This window comes from Pavona decussata, unplaced genomic scaffold, assembly GCF_977016875.1.
Source record: "Pavona decussata unplaced genomic scaffold, jaPavDecu1.1 SCAFFOLD_274, whole genome shotgun sequence".
NCBI lineage: Eukaryota > Metazoa > Cnidaria > Anthozoa > Scleractinia > Agariciidae > Pavona > Pavona decussata.
The window spans coordinates 3,126-19,359 of NW_028145676.1; the positions used below are offsets into that span (position 1 = coordinate 3,126).

Genomic DNA, 16,234 nt, shown 5'->3' on the forward strand with positions numbered 1-16,234 from the left:
AGTACTAAAGAGGGGTATTTCAAAGAAGCTTCATCTCTTTGTGAGCGACGAGCTTTATGAAGTCGTTTTGAATGATTATAGCTAAGCTCTTTCGTGATTGCAAGACGACGAGATCATCTACGTTTCGAGGATTTCTTTTAGCTCTACGCCGTTGTCATAAAACCTTGTAGTAAAATGTCGTTTTCCCGCTAAAATGACACTGGATCACTCGGACGCGCTATTTGTCTATTGGGAAAACTCATACTCTTACTTGCACTCGAAATGGGCTTCAAATTTTCTGCAGAATCTTAATCACTTAATCATGTGAATATATATATTTTTTTATTTCAGGTCAACGCCAATGCAGCAAATTAAACATTGAAAAGAGACAACAGAGTGCAAGAGAACAAACTGGAATAATTGAAAGGTAAGAACTTAATGATATATTAACTAATTAAGGATAGTGTTTGTCTTAAGATGATTGGAGCTAAATCAGGCTACATAGAATATCCACCACATTTATTGGCAAGCCGACTTTATGATGGATGACTTAAGTTTCATCTTTGAATTTAAAGGCTAAGGACTTCTTGTTTCTTTCTTTCTTTCTTTCTTTCTTTATTTTTTGGCTCATAAAATTCTACCATACTCGACCATACTTATTTTACTCATAGAACAAAAAAGAAACAGTACAAATTTTAAATTTTAGTGATTTTGCTTGAGTATTGTTTAGTAGAGCTATAATGTTCAAAATTTTAATTTTCAGTCGATAAAACTGGAAGAGGAAGGAAATGTTCCAACTGAACAAGCTGGAATCAAAAGGAGGAGCTTTGAAATGATGTAAGTTTCTTTGACAAAAAGAAATGGTTGCTCAACTATCTAATAGACTGTCAGTTTTCTAGTTAAACAGGGAAGTTGAATCAGAATCTTTCGCTGAAAAGTTGAAATCTTTGGGGGCAGGGTGGGAGGGGAGCAGAGGGAAGGGACTAATAAGTTTAATAGCACTTAGCGGTGAAGCTCGCGGCTTGGGGCGAGAGGTTCGGGTAGGTAAGTGACGGTTGAGAATCTCGTAGACGTCTTTCTTTTTATCCAGAGTCACTTCCTAATTTGATAAATGAATGTCGATCACTCCTCATAAAACAAAAATGTGAATCGCAAAATCTGCTTTATGTATTTATGTAATTTGCTCTGCAACATTATCAAGAAAAGAAGAAAAGCTTTTTGGGATCGTAGTTCAATTTTTGAAGGCGTCTTCAACCAACTAACACAGTGGATTATAAACCTGGTGTGAGGAGGTGATCGTCGTACCTTTTAGAGGTTAAAATTCGTGCTTTGGTATCCCTTTTGGTGCTAAATTCTAAGATGACTTCCGTCAGACATATGGTGGCACTTTTAGGGTATTGAGCTGAAAAATATGAGAGGAAGTAAATGTCAGCCAACTGATTTGGTACTTCTAAGGGGGAAATAAAGCTCAGACCACGCTCACAGAACAGAATTCTGGTACCTCTTAGGGGTTCCTTTCAAAGTTTCCGACGATCACCCCGTCACGTTTATATGGGAGACCCTCCAGGGATTTTAAAGACGTAACAAAAAAGCACACTCGTTAAAATAATTGATTTTATTATTTGTATTTTTAGACAAGCCAAAAGTGGAAGTGGAAAGGAAAAACTGTATCGAAGGGGAAAACCTGGAATCATTGGATAAAGAGGAAACACCGTAAACAAGGTAAGAACTCTTAAAGTATTTCGATAACTTAAAATGAGACACTTAAAAAAATCGTGGATTGCTGATTCGAATTTTGTTTGTCAGTTGATTTGATTCCAGTCTGGCTCGATTTTAATTGACTATGATTTGACTGGAATAATGAAACAGATGGAGCACTAGTGATAAGTAGCTTAATCTAGATTGAGTGTTGTGGAACGCTATTTTTTGAAAAATGTCAGTAAAATGGGCACTGAATCTTTTGCGATTCTTCGCTTACAACAGTTCAAAATTGATATTTTATCATTTGCAGCTACTCAATTTGTCTGTTTGGTATAGAATTTGAACCAGTTTTGAATGAAAATAATGATGATGATGATGATGATGATGATGATGATGATGATGATGATGATGATGATGATGATGATGATGATGATGATAAGAGGGCCGAAGCAAATAGGCTATAGCCTTCATCCAAACTGATAGTCTACCGAATACTTTGGCCAAAATTGAGGCAAAGCTTAACTTTTCGGATTATAGCTCGCTTAGTTTTCAAATAGCAAGTCACCGTTTCGTAACAGTGCTTGACGACGTCATCTAGCTTATTTTTCTACTAAAAGTATCGAAGAAACAGCGTAGCATTTAAAAAGTAACTGGAGTAGACTGGAATTCCTTTTATTTTTGAGAGTTGAATTCTAACTGGATTTGAAAAACGAACAAAGAACAAAATTTAACACCTGGAAACGGCAGTTTTCAAAGACATTTTCTCGTTTTCTTGTTTTGATTACGCTTGTGGCAATTCAGTAGTATTTTTTTTTCTATCTAGAAGTCATCATTTGAGCGAACAAGGTTCTCGTTCTTTAATTTTATTATAGCCGGGATCATAGACACGTGATCATAGTCTAAATCTTACAAAAATCGGTTACTATAGCAACAACAACAACAATGAAACACGTGGACTTGATTTAACTGAACTTGAAATTGACTTAAATACAAACCATTTATTTAGCAACTTAATGGTATTTCAACTTTTTTAATGCAGGAGAACAGGTTTTCCTTACAAAGCACTAATTTCAAAATAGATTCTCATCGAACACGAACCTCGTTAGAAACGTTGGCAAGAACATCTTCGTGTTTTCTAGTACATATGCATGTGATATCTTATCAGTTAATAAGTGGAAAGTGTTTGGCAGATGTCCTGTTGCTCGATGATCTATGGCTTCACTCTAGCAAATAGAATTGCACAACAAGTATTAGAAAGCTCAGATCATTTTGTCTATTTCATGCATTTCTTTAACCAATTTAGCTTGGGCCTCCGTGTGGTCTACAAATTTTCTTGTCCTCTGTAGCAGTGCGATGCAGAATACATAGGCCTCACAACTCGACACCTTTTTCAGAGAATTGAAAACACTGTCGCAGTTCTTCATCCATTTGCAGACATCTTCAACAAGATCATGATACGAGCCCTAGATCTCTTGACTTAGCCAAGAATTTCGCAGTTCTGAGGAAATGCCAAGGAAAGATGGACTGTCTGGTATACGAGATGCTCCTGATTAAGAAGTACAGACCAAGTCTTAACATCCAATCAGACTCAATACGTGCCAAATTATTCACTTGACTTTGGTTTTCCTTTGTTTGAGGTCACTTGATGATTCACTGGCTTAGAACAATAGACTATTGTTTTCAGTTTAGTTTTGTCTACTTACTTGTGTAAATTTTCTTCATTTTCTTTATAATGATGACAGGATGTCATCGAAACGTCGAAATCTCTCCGCGTTAGTTTTTCTGCTTAATTTAATAACAAAAGTCAATCTTATACGTATTTTGTTTATTCGTTCCTAACGTATGGGAGTTGGGCAGGGGGGGAAGAGAGCGGGAGATGGTGGCCGTTGAAGATCGCTGAGGCTATAAACGTCAATGATCACATCCCTTGTTTTGCACAGCCTTCATCTTGGATTTGTCGATGCTTCCTAAACCTCTGTTACGAGAACAAACTTTGACGGTAAAAAGGTAAAAAATATTCAAATTTGAAAGAACGAAAAAAAAAAGGAGCAGTCAAGATCTTGCTGCTATGGAAACATCAAGTTATCTGACCAATCCATTATTATATCAAATTTTACCAGATTGTTATAAGGAAAGTCACAGAGTTTAGTGATGTTTGCTTTTATATTAAAACCGTTATGAATCAATATTCAAAGTCGGCCTTTGTGCGTTCCCCCTCCTCAAAGCCAACTGATTTGATTCCGGTCCGTTTGCTTAGATTTTAAATGATTTTTATTTAACTCGAATAATAAAACAGATGGAGCACCAGGAATAAGTAGTTAAATCAGGAGTGAGTGTTGTTAAATCAGCATTGGATCATTTCCGATCGATCCTTCGCTTACAATTGTTTAAAATTGATATTTTATCGTTTGTAGCTACTCAATTAGTCTGTTTGGTATAGACTTCGCGCCAGTTTTGAATAATAATGATGATGATGATGAGAATGATGGTAATGATGATGATGATGACGATGGCGATAACAGGGCCGAAGCAAATGGGCTATAGTCTTCATCCGAAGTGATAGTTTACCGAATACTTTGGCCAAAATTGAAGCAACGTTTAACTTTTCCGATTAGAGCGCGCTTAGTTTTCAAGTAGTAAGTCACCGTTTCGTAACAGTGCTTGACGACATCATGTAGTTTATTTTCTACTAAAAGAAGCGAAGAAACAGCGTGACATTTAAAAGAAGACATTGAAAATTTCGAGACAACCTGATTCACCTTAAACAATAGGCGCTGTTCGCATTCTGATTGCTAGGCATTTTGTAATTTGCATTAAACAAAATTTTGAATTAGACTGGAATGCATCATTTGGGCGAACAATCTTCTTGTTTTTTTCATTACATTACAGTCGGGATAATAGACACGTGATCATAGCCTTAATCTTAGTAAAATTGGTTACTATAGCAACAACCGCACTATCAACAACAGTGGAACAAATGGACTTTATTTAATATACATGTAAATGAAGCAGATTTTGTTAAAAATTTACACAGAAACTCTAAAAAGAACTGAACTTGGAGGAAATAGGTTACAAACAAAGTAAAAACAAAGGTGCTTCCAATACAAACCATTTATTTAGCAATTTAATGGTATTTCAAATTTTTTTGAATGAAAGTTCCAGGTTTTCCTTATCAGGCACTAAATAGATTCTGATCGATCTGATACACGAGCACGAACCACGTTTGAAAACTTGTCTGGGAAATCTTCGTATTTCCTAGTAAGCACGATATTTTATCAGTTTATCAGTCGAAACAGTTTGGTAGATTTCCTGTTTCTCGATAATCTATGGCTTCACTCTAGCAAATAGAATTGCAAAAGAAGTATTAAAAAGCTCAGATCATTTTGTCTATTTCATGCATTTCTTTAACCAATTTAGCTTGGGCTTTTGTTTATTCGTTCCTAAAGCCTGGGGTGGGGGTGGTGTCCCTTCAAGACCGTTGATGCTATAAACTGTAATGATCACATCACTTGTTTTGTACTACCTTCATCTTGGATTTGTCGATACCTCTGAGGACCGTCCAAATTGGTTCAAAAATTATCAGGTTACGAGGACAAACTTAGAATTTCTCATAAAAAAAGAGTAAAAATATCCAAATTTGAAAAGAAAAAGGCTGTCAAGATCTTGTTGCTATGGGAATGTCACGTTATCTGACCAATCAAATACTGTATCAAATTGTGCAGGAAAACTAACGCGGAGAGATTTCGACGTTTCGATGACATCTTTCATCATTATCAAGAAAATGAAGAAAATTTACATAAGTAAGTAGACAAAACTAAACTGAAAACAACAGTCTATTGTTCTACGCCAGTGAATCATCAAGTGACCTCACACAAAGGAAAACCAAAGTCAAGTGAATAATTTGGCACGTATTGAGTCTGATTGGATGTTAAGACTTGGTCTGTACTTCTTAATCAGGGGCATCATGTATACCTTTTTGAGCTTGAATGTAAAGATCTTAGATCAATTTCGCGTTAGTTTTTCTGCTTAATTTAATAACAAAAGTCAATCTTATACGTATATCAAATTGTTGCCAGATAATTATTAGGAAAAGTCACAAAGTTTGGTAATTTTTGCTTTTATATTAAAAATGCTATGAATATTTAAACCCAGCCCGGGCACTTTGTGCGCTCCCTTCTCTCAAACCCCCCCCCCCCCCCTCCCCCAACATTTTTTTAGGGCTTATACATGTAGACACAAAGAGGGAGCATCATTTAGCCTAAGACATTTTTGACAAATTTTCGCCTTGGACTATCAGAAAATGTCTCATAATGATTTGGGGAAAAGTAAGCTGGCGAGCTGAAGCAATTTGTTTTAAGAAAAGAATAACGAGATTAATGACCAACTTTTACAAATACAAAGAGAACATTTTTTTTTAAATTATGACTAATTTCTTTTGCAAGCTTGTGACAAACAGAGAGATAGTACTATGAAATTGCTCCACATTATAGCGATTTTGAATCTCGGTTAATGGCCCAAAAACGTGGCTATTTAAGGTTACCCTATACCTTCAGAGGTGTCTCGCATCCAAGCGATGAAGCGCGTCCGGTTTAAACCGTAGATACCTGAACCCTTATATCAAATTAAAGCTTATAGAGCTGGCTATCACACAAAACCAAGAATTTTGAAATAAAATGAATTGCCGAATTTTTAGCGCTGTTTTCTCGAATCAATTCACTTGAAGGAGCCACTTCAAAGAGCTAAAACTCAAAAGGAATTTGTTCGTTTGCCTTCAAATTTGGACAGTAGCTATTTTAACATATAAACAACAAAAACATGTCTGAGAATTTTTTCTTTCGAAATATTTTTTTCCAAGAGCGATTTTTGTTCGATCAATGGTCTATAACTTTTCATTCGAAAATGGTCTATAACTTTTCATTGCGATAGAATATGGCAAAACGCAGACACGTTTTTTTTTTTTTTGCGCTTTGGGTCCGGAAACTGAGGAGAAAATTAAATTAGCGAAAAACAGAATTCGCTTTGACTTGTAGCTTTAAAAATGTGATTCGGACGCCTGCATTTAGAGGTCGTGGAAAATTCGACAATTCATTTTATTTCAAAATTCGTGGTACAGTTTGATGGTAGGCTCTATAAGCTTTAATTTGATATAGAGGCTTAGATATCTACAGTTTAAACTGGACGCACTACATCGCTTTAACGCGAGACACCTCTGAAGGTATAGGGTAACCTTAACTCACCGTCAGTTTACTGTCCCTGTCTTTTGCGATATATTTTTCACTGTCATTTTTTTGTCATTGGGAGGTGCGCCCAAATCAAAAAGGAATTGGAAACAATATATGATTTTTTTTGAGACCCAGAAATACACTGTTATGGTGAGGTTTTCTGGAAATAATAGAATTGTAACAAGTAAAAGTTTCTAAACAATTTTCAGCAACTCTAGTTCACCCACAGCAACTCTAGTTCACCCACAGAGATGAATACTCTTTAGTTGATCTCATAAAATAAGAAGCGTCTCCAAACAGTTTCTTATAAGGACATAAAAAGTCGTATATTATTTATGGACCTTTGAACAGAGTTTAGGCTCAGACCAGTAGAACTTTGTTTTGGAACAGCTGAATGGGAGAGTTACCGTTACCAAATACTCTAGATTATTTTTTATCGGTTTAAGAGAAAAATGTTTAGTATTGGAAGTGGTGAACAGCTTTGAAGAGAAAACAGTGGTATCAGTATATTTTGTTAAATGCTCGAAGTGTGAAGAACGCTTGCCATCTCGCGACTTCTAAGTTAAAATTCGTCCAAAGATTTTCACGCCAATTCAATGGCCGCAATTGAATTTTTTAACAAAAAATATTTAGTGTTGAAGTGGCGAATACCTTTTAGTTGACGAGGAGAACAGTAGTATCAGATTGAGTAAAGTTTATTTTTGCTCGGCGCATGAAGAAAGCTCGCCATCTGGCGACTTCTAAGTTGCAATTCGTCGAAAGATTTTCACGCCAATCCAATGCTCGCAATTAATTTTATCTGCCTAGTGGCTGTTTAGTGTGTCTTGAATTTGTCTTACGCAAAAAAAAAAAAGGTTTCTACTGAGACAAATCAATAAATTTTACTGCGATTGGCCTCGTACAAATGTCTAGAAATTTTAACGTTAGGCTTCTACAAATGTGCTGATTTTCCATGCCAAAATTCACAAAACAAAATCAGCAAGAACGAGCAAAAGAAAAAAAAAGTTATAAACAATGAAACAATTTACGATTAAGAAAAAAAAAATTGCCTGCTGCATCGGGGCTTGAACTCCAAGCCCCTCGAAGCAACTTAAATTTAACGAGGGCAGAGATAAGGCCGTCGTTCTATAAATCCGGGCGTGTGCCTATCCACAAGACCACCGAGGCATTGCATGATAACTTAGGGTCAACATTTCCTAGGTTGTCGGGTATTGTGTCCAGTGAATCTATTTAAATTAATTAGTTCATGCAACTTGAGTGCCTTGTAACCATGACAGCGAAGTCATGAACGCGTGCTAATTGTGAATAACAACAAACACTTTTCAAAACAATAATAGTTGGTGGAAAATTTATTGAGATTTGGCCTTCGCGGTTTCGTTTTCGAATTTACTGAAGCAAAAAAGAAATTACAATTTCAATGAAGATTGATCTTGTAACTGATGAATTTCTCCGTGTGCAAAACAAATAATTCAAGCCGTCATACGCTTTTTTGCTACACGATGGTTATTGGCCTATCTAAAACAATTGAATGAACGCGGGTACAAACATATTATTTTACACAAAATAAACTTAATCTATGTAGAGATGTGTTGTATGCGCTCGCAAACAATAAGCAAAAGAAGGTACAAAAGCGAATGTACTGATTTGTTAAAAAAATAAGCAATTGTAGAGTCCAAATAAATCTAACGTTGTCTTAATTTACTCGACTAAATTTATCAAACGAAATGTGTGGAATGTGCGGAGACAACTTTTGCTTAATGTTGATTTTCTTGTTGTTCAGTTGTGAAGCTCAAACAAGTTGGATTCAACGCAAGACGAAGAACAAAAAGAAAGCGCTGACGAGCAAGCAAGGAAGGAAGGAACTCAAGTCTACAATATTGAGACAAGAGAGAGTGAACATGGCGAAACATTCTGGACTAGATAAAGGTAGAAAATTTATCTTGAATTATCATTCAGCTCGACCGGCGCTAAACATGAAGTTCCACTTTAAAATTGCTTAGATCACCAGCCTTAAAACTGGGAAATGGACATTAAAGTTTAGCAAAATTCAACAAACAAACTGAATTGTTTTGTTAACTAAATTTTCACTAAAAACACTTACATTTGAATTACTTGGCTGACAAAAAATTTTGATTGAATAGATATTGGATGGAGACACATTTGGCTCGAAGATGGTTATCATGCCCTTAGGCCGTTTTAAAAAGTGCAACAACAACAACAACAACAACAACACTTTAGTACAGCACACTAGATAAGTTTATACAAAAATTCTTCCACCCGCATGTTACTGGCTAATCGAGGCCGAGGAAGAAGAAAAAGAAATTACAAATAAACAAGAAATCATTTTTTAGAGTGGAACTTCTTGTTTACAATGCCTGTTCACTGAGTACTGGAACAAAACATGTTTTCGGGATTCACTCGTAAGTGCACGATACAAAATCTCACACCAGTACAGCAAAGGATTCCTTGTTTCTTGTAATCGTCCTAAATTTTGGCCAGTTCTCTCAGCTTGTGGAATCCTCTCCAAATCATTGTTTGTAAGTTCGAGATGCAAACTTTTACTCAAAAACACTGGAGTTTTTAGTGGAAAATGTTTAGAACGCGGTTGAAATTCAGTTTCTAGAAATATTTAGAAAAATGCTTCCAATTTCAAGTCTCCTTACAGTTTAAATGCTTATTATATAAACAAAAAGTGTAGTTTTGAAAATGGACCGAAATACTTTCAGCGGTAAAAAGTGAGCTTTGTATCGTGCACTTATGATTTTCTTCGGTTTCGGCAATTCATTGAACTTTTTTCTCGTCTTATACAAGTTAGTGTTTTGCTATTTTCAAAGGGTGCAAACATGGCTTGAATGTTGCGTTTATGTGGAAATCCAATTTTGTTAACCAAATATCGAATTTTTTCAGTCAGTCATTCACTTTAAACTTGAAAATTTATCATTTGATTTCCACACAAACTCAATTTTGACCGTGTTTGTACTCTTGAAAACAGCAAATTTGTCAAACAAATTGCCAAAGCTAGTTTCAGAAACTTCAGACATCAGTGTCAACAAAGATTTATTCTTGATGTTTTAATTTTCCAAAAAAGGCATAGAATAATTTTTCGTTTGACTTCAGTAATTCGTTTCATAATATTGCCAACCAAAATATTATTCTTGAAGCTTAATTTTTCAAGAAAGACTTAAAATAATTTTTCGTTTTTGACTTCAGTAATTCGTTTCACAATATTGTCAAGTTCAAAGTATTTTTATTATCACTACTTAAGTAGTTACAATAACTTGTAATTAATATCAATTAGTCAATAAAGAATTCAAAACTATTTCATTATTCCACTTTATTTGTCTTGCATTCATTACAATGATAATAAATGAAAAAAAAATCGCGCTTTTAAAAGGGGCCTGGTAACTAGTCAATTTGTAGGCTATCTCTTTTACTTTTTTTTGCCTAGGAGAGGTTGCCGAGAAGAAAAAAAGTCCTGCGCTTTTAACACGGGGTCTAGCACAAAATGAAAAAATATCTTGACTTTTGAGGGGAAGAACCTGGCTTAAACGTGCACAGATTTTTCCCGCCAAAAGACATAATTTTTTTCACTCAGTACTAGAATAGCACAAAATCAAAAAATATCTTGACTTTTGAAGGGCTAAATCCGGCTAAAACCTGCACGGATTTTTCCGGCCAAAAGACTTAAATTTTTTTTGACTCAGTACTTGAACACCCACATCAAAAGCACACCGCTTTTTTTCTTAGTAAAGGCAATCAAACATAGACAAAATTTAAAAGAAATAGTCTACAAAATACTAGTTTTTAAGTCCCCTTTAAAAGCGCCTTTTACTTTACAGTTTTCTCTATCTATTGAAAACAGAAACGTTGTTCCATTAAAAGTAGACAAAAATCTTATGAAATAGCGATTCCTCTCACTTCTTGCACATAGAAAGCTATTAAACTAAAATAAAAAGCCGATACAGTTTGTCTCCCGATTTTTCGCTCAGCGCGCTTCCATATACAACAGTAAATTTCACTGAGGATATAATTTTGGCAAAACGATATTGTATTCAGTTTTTTTCCTGAATTTAAGCACCTCTGGTAGAAACAAAACTATATCAGGTTTCTATTTCACTAATTTGCTATTTAAACGCAAAACGTGAGAAAAAATCGCTCTTACAATTTTTCCAATTTTGTTTTCAAGTCGTACATAAGTCATCGGGCTGATCTTTTTTAGGATTTAGGACTCAACTTCGATTTAAGTCTCGGAAAACGCGCATTTCAGAGCAAAGGTGACCTGTTTTAGGAGCCAGTTATTGAAAGTAAATTAAGCTAACCCAGGGTGAATATTTACATTAACTTCAAAACTCTTGATCAAGACAAGTTTGAAATGTGAATATGAAAGATAAAGTTTAAAACCTCGACGTATCTTATTCTAAGATTGTGAGAAGACCTTTTAAAAGTTGAAAAAAATTAACATAAGGCATTAAACAAAGACCTTGGCGCGAAGAGAGGCAGTTTGCACGTGCAAACTGTCTTGTTCTTGTTTTTCTACTATATTTTGTTTCTGTTACTGTAAATCTTTACAGTTCTGTCTCTTTTTTGTCAGCTTTTGCTCTTGTATCTTATCAGTTCTGTTCTATAATTTATTCGCGCCAAGGTCTTTGCCTTATGTTAATTTTTTTATCTTTCAATAGGTCTTCTCACAATCTTAGAATCATTATCTTTCTCTTGGTAATGGCGTCATGACGACGTTGAAACGTCGAGGTTTTATACGTTTATCTTAAATATTCACATATCTTCAAAACGTCCGTTTTTTTCAGAAAAAAAAAATTGCAAAAATAATTTCGATTGCCTCGTTTGGTCCAAAATATTTCGGGTTGGGCTAATGCTAGACTCACATAGAAAACCGAATGACGGATTTTCTATGACATCTAAACATCTGTTTAAACCCTGGATTAGCGTTAACTTACTTTCAACCAAACCAAACCCTCCAGTTATACACCCTGATGCCTTTTGTCTTGGCGGTCTAAATTGAATTTATCTTAACATGCTATTATGCGAATATAATAATTCGAATAGAAAATACATTATCAAGTTTTAAACGGAGTAATGTTCTTCAGTTTTGCCTAGCTTTTTCTCAGTCTCCTTTTTTTATTTTGCTTCTCTCTTAGTTCTATTACTGTTTTCTTCCGTTAACCTTTTTTCCCGGATTCTCTATAAATTTGGTCTTGTCGATGTTTATTTTTTGTGTGTCATCCTAATGTCATGCTTCTCAACAATATTTTTTCCTTTCATTTTTTTTCTTGTTTCTCCATAGGTTTCGCTTGTTTTCTTGTCAAATGTTGCTCTCATTTCTCCGTCTTTGTTCTTGTTTTCTTACTATATTTTGTTCCTGTTACTGTAAATGGTAGTCTTGTCTCTTTTTTGCAAACATTTTGGCTCTTGTCTCTTTAGTTTCTGTTTCTCTATCGTTTTTCTCTTATTTTCCTATCAAATGCTCCTGTCATTTCTCTGTCTTGTTCTTGTTTTTCCACTATATTTTGTCCCCGTTACTGTAAACGGTACAGTTTTGTCTCTTTTCTGTCAACTTTGTATTGTATTGCAACTTTGTTTTGCTCTCATCTCTTTTGTTTCTGTTTCTTTGTAGTTTTTCTCTTGTTTTCCTGTCAAATGTTACTCTCCTTCCTCTGTCTTGTTTTTCTACTATATTTTGTTCCTGTCGCTGTAAATGGTACTGTTTTGTCTCTTTTTGTCCACTTTTTTTTGCTCGTCTCCTTTGCTTCTCACAATCTTCTATCGTTTTTCTCTTATTTTCCTGCCAAATGTTGCCTCATTTCTCTGTCTTGTTATTAATTTTCTACTATATTTTATTCGTGAGCTGTAAATGGTACAGTTTTGTCTCTTTTTGTCCACCTTTTTTTGCTCGTCTCTTTTGTTTCTCACGGTTTCTCTATCGTTTTTCTCTTGTTTTCCTTTCAAATGTTGCTCTCATTTCTCTATCTTAATATTATTTGTCTACTATATTTTGTTCCTGTTGCTGTAAATGGTAGAGTTTTGTCTCTGTTTTGTCAACTTTTTTTGCCCTTGATTCTTTTCTTTTCTGCTTCTCTACAGATTTTCGCTTGTTTTCCTGTCCAATGTTGCTGGCATTTCTCGTTCTACTATATTTTGTTCTCGTTATTGTAAATGTTATAGTTTTGTCTCTGTTTTGTCAACGCTTTTTCTATCTAAAGGCAGGCACTAATGTTTTTTTTTTCTAATTTCTTTTTCGTCATATTTTGCTCTTGTAGTTTTTGCCATATTTCTCCATGTTATTGTGAGTTTTCCTGCCATGTTTTGTTGTTTTTACTCTTCAGTTTTACCTTGGTTTTCATGTGATCATTTTCTTTGTTCCGCCCTTGTTGTCTCTTTGTTTTGCTCCCGTTTTTTTTTTTTTTTTTTTTTTTACTGTTATGGTAAGCATTCCTGACTGTTTTGTTGTTACTATGTTTTTATTTTTTTAAAACTTTTATGTAATTTGTTGTGTCTGTTTGTCTGTTATTGTTTGTTTATTGTTCTGTCATATATGTTTGCTTTTGTTTGGATGTCGTGTCTTCCCCTTTTTCAAATAATCTCTACAGTCATGTCTCTTTTTCTGTCAATTTTTTTGCACTTGCCTCGTTTGTGTCTGTTTCCCTTTAGTTTTTCTCTTGTTTTCCTGTAAAATGTTGCTCTCGTTCCCCTGTTTTGTTGTTTTTTCTACCGTAGATGGTACAACTTGTCTCTTTGTTACTTGTTTTTGCTCATCTCTTTCTTCCTTTTCTGTTTCTCTCAAGTTTTTTTTCTTGTTTCCCTGTCAAATAACGCTCTCATTTCTCTGTATTGTTTTTGTTTTCTATATTTTGTTCCTGTTGCTGTCAAATGTTGCCTTTTTTTCTCTGTCTTGTTCTTGTTTTTCTAGTGTATTTTGTTTCTGTTACTGTAAATGGCAGTCTTTTTTCTTTTGTTTCTGTTTCTTTGTAGTTTTTCTCTTGTTCTCCTGTCAAATGTTGTTCTCATTTCTCTGTCTTGGTCTTGTTTTTCTACTATATTTTGTTCCTGTTGCTGTAAATGGTACAGTTTTGTCTCTTTTTGTCCACCTTTTATTTGCTCGTCTCTTTTGCTTCTCACAATTTCTCTATGGTTTTTTTTTTTGTTTTCCTGTCAAATATTGCTCTCATTTCTCTGTCTTGTTATTATTTTTCTACTATATTTTGCTCCTGTTGCTGTAAATAGTACAGTTTTTTCTCTGTTTTGTCAACTTTTTTTGCCCCTGATTCTTTATTTTTATTTTTCAGTTTTTCCATTACTTTTATGTGATGATTTGTGTCTGTTTGTCAGTTGTTGTTCATTAGTTTTTCTGTCATGTATTGTTCTGTTTTGTTTTCATGTCGTGTGTTGCTCTTGTTTTCATGAGATATGTTGTTTCTGTTTCTTTCTGTTATTGTTCGTTTTTCTGTCATGTCTTTTGTTTTTTATTTTTTTTTCTCCTCTTGTTTTCATGTGATAGTTTTTTCTCTGTTTCTTTATGTTGTTCTGTCATGTTTGGTCCTTTTTATGTCTGAGCCTTCCCTTGTCTTCATGTAACTTCTTGTGTCTGTTCCTCTATGTTATTTTTCGTTGTTTTTTCATGTAATTTTTTTTTTCTGTTTCTCTATAATATTGCTCATTTTTTCTGTTAGGTTTTGCTCTTGCGAATCTACAATTTTGTGGTCCCTAATTTCATAACGTGCCATGGTCTGCATCCACGTTTTGTCTTGTTTTCTTTTATTCTTCGTTCTCGTTGTAATTTGTTTCTCTTTTGCTTGTTTCCCGTCATGTTTTGCTCTCGTGTATCTACAGCTTCGCTCTGTCTTCAGGTTGTGTTTCGTTCTCGTTCTAACGTCATATATTGTTTGTCTTTTTCGTTTTACAGTGTTGCCTGTTTTCCGTCATGTTTTGCTCTTGTGTACCTACAGCGTCGCTCTGTCTTAAGGTCGTGTTTCGCTTACGTTGTTACGGCATATTTTGTTTGTCTTTTTCTTTTTTTACAGTATTGCCTGTTTTCCGTCATGTTCTGCTCTCGTGTACCTACAGCTTTGCTCATTCGTAAGGTTGTGTTTCGGCGTTCTCGTTGTAATTTCATATTTTGTCTCTGTTTTGCTGTATTATTGTGTTTTCCAGTCAGTTTTTTTTCCCTCAATGCTATAGTTATGACCTGGTTTTCATTTTCGTTTTCCCTCACTTTTGCTCTAATTTTCATGTAGTGAATTGATTCAGATTCTCATAGTACTGCAAAAATTACAGAGAGATTTAAGGCTCGACGTTTCGGAGTCATCTTGACTCCATTATCAAGAGAAAAAATCAGTTTTGTGATAGGCTAGAGCTGAAAATTAACATATTGATAGATGGTTAAACAAATACTTTAGCGCGAATTGAATCAGTTTGCACGTTCAGTTCTGGTATCAGTTTGCGTATGAATAGCATCTCATGAATGAGGCAATAAAATTTGCTGGTGCATTTCGCAAGTACATGAAACCGTTCTAAAAAACGCTGTGGTATCTGGTCATAGTATTGCTCTTTTTTCTGTCCTGTTTTGCTGTTGTTTGTCCGTCTAGTTTTTCCCTAAACTTTTCACGTGGTAAATTGATCTTCAGTTTTTCCTAGGTATTGTTGGTTTTGTTGTTACGTTTTGCTCTCGTTTCTCTTCAGTTTTGCTCTAATTTTCATGTCGTCAATTTCATTTTTCCCATAACATTGCTCGTTTTTCTGTCTTGTTTTGTTGTCGGTTGCTGTTCAGTTTTGCCCTGTACTCTTGATGTCGTAAATTGTTTCAGTTTGTCCGTGTATTACCCGTTTTGTTGTCATGTCTTACTTCCTTTCCTCTTCCGTTTTGCCCTAATTTCCATGGCCAAAATTGATACAGTTCTTTATTTTTAATTTTCATGTCTAAATTTTTTTCAATTTGTCAATAGGATAAATAACTCGTTTTTCTCTCATGTTTTGCTGTCGTTTTCCCACAGACTTCCCCTTATTTTCGTGTCGTAAATTGTTTGAGTTTTCCGTAGTATTGGTCGTTTTTGTGTCCTACTTTGCTGTCGTTTCTTTTCCGCGTTGCCCTCATATTAATGTCGTAATTGTTTCAATTTGTCCATAGTATTACTAGTTTTTGCTGTTGTTTCTTTCTCAGTTTTGGCCTTATTTTCATGTCGTCACTTGTTTTAATTTTTCCGTAGTATTGCTAGTTTCTTTTTAATAAGTCTTGTTGTCATTTCCCCTCGGTTTTACCTAATTTTCATGTGGTAAATTGATTCAGTTTTTCCTAAGTATTGCTGGTTTTGTTGTCACGT

The 16,234-nt window shown here is 34.8% G+C and overlaps 1 long non-coding RNA gene across 2 annotated transcripts; it reads left to right on the forward strand.

The window, feature by feature from the left end:
• Window positions 1–261: 261 nt before the first annotated feature.
• On the forward strand, window positions 262–11,179 carry LOC146455408 (uncharacterized). Of its 2 annotated transcripts, XR_014859030.1 has the most exons (6): window positions 262–406; window positions 743–816; window positions 1,614–1,701; window positions 8,683–9,970; window positions 10,064–10,395; window positions 10,504–11,179. It is a non-coding gene; the product is annotated as an uncharacterized LOC146455408 (long non-coding RNA). The 2 variants fall into 2 exon arrangements; XR_014859029.1 differs by lacking the exon at window positions 10,504–11,179 and having other exon boundaries at window positions 10,064–10,444.
• Window positions 11,180–16,234: the final 5,055 nt, after the last annotated feature.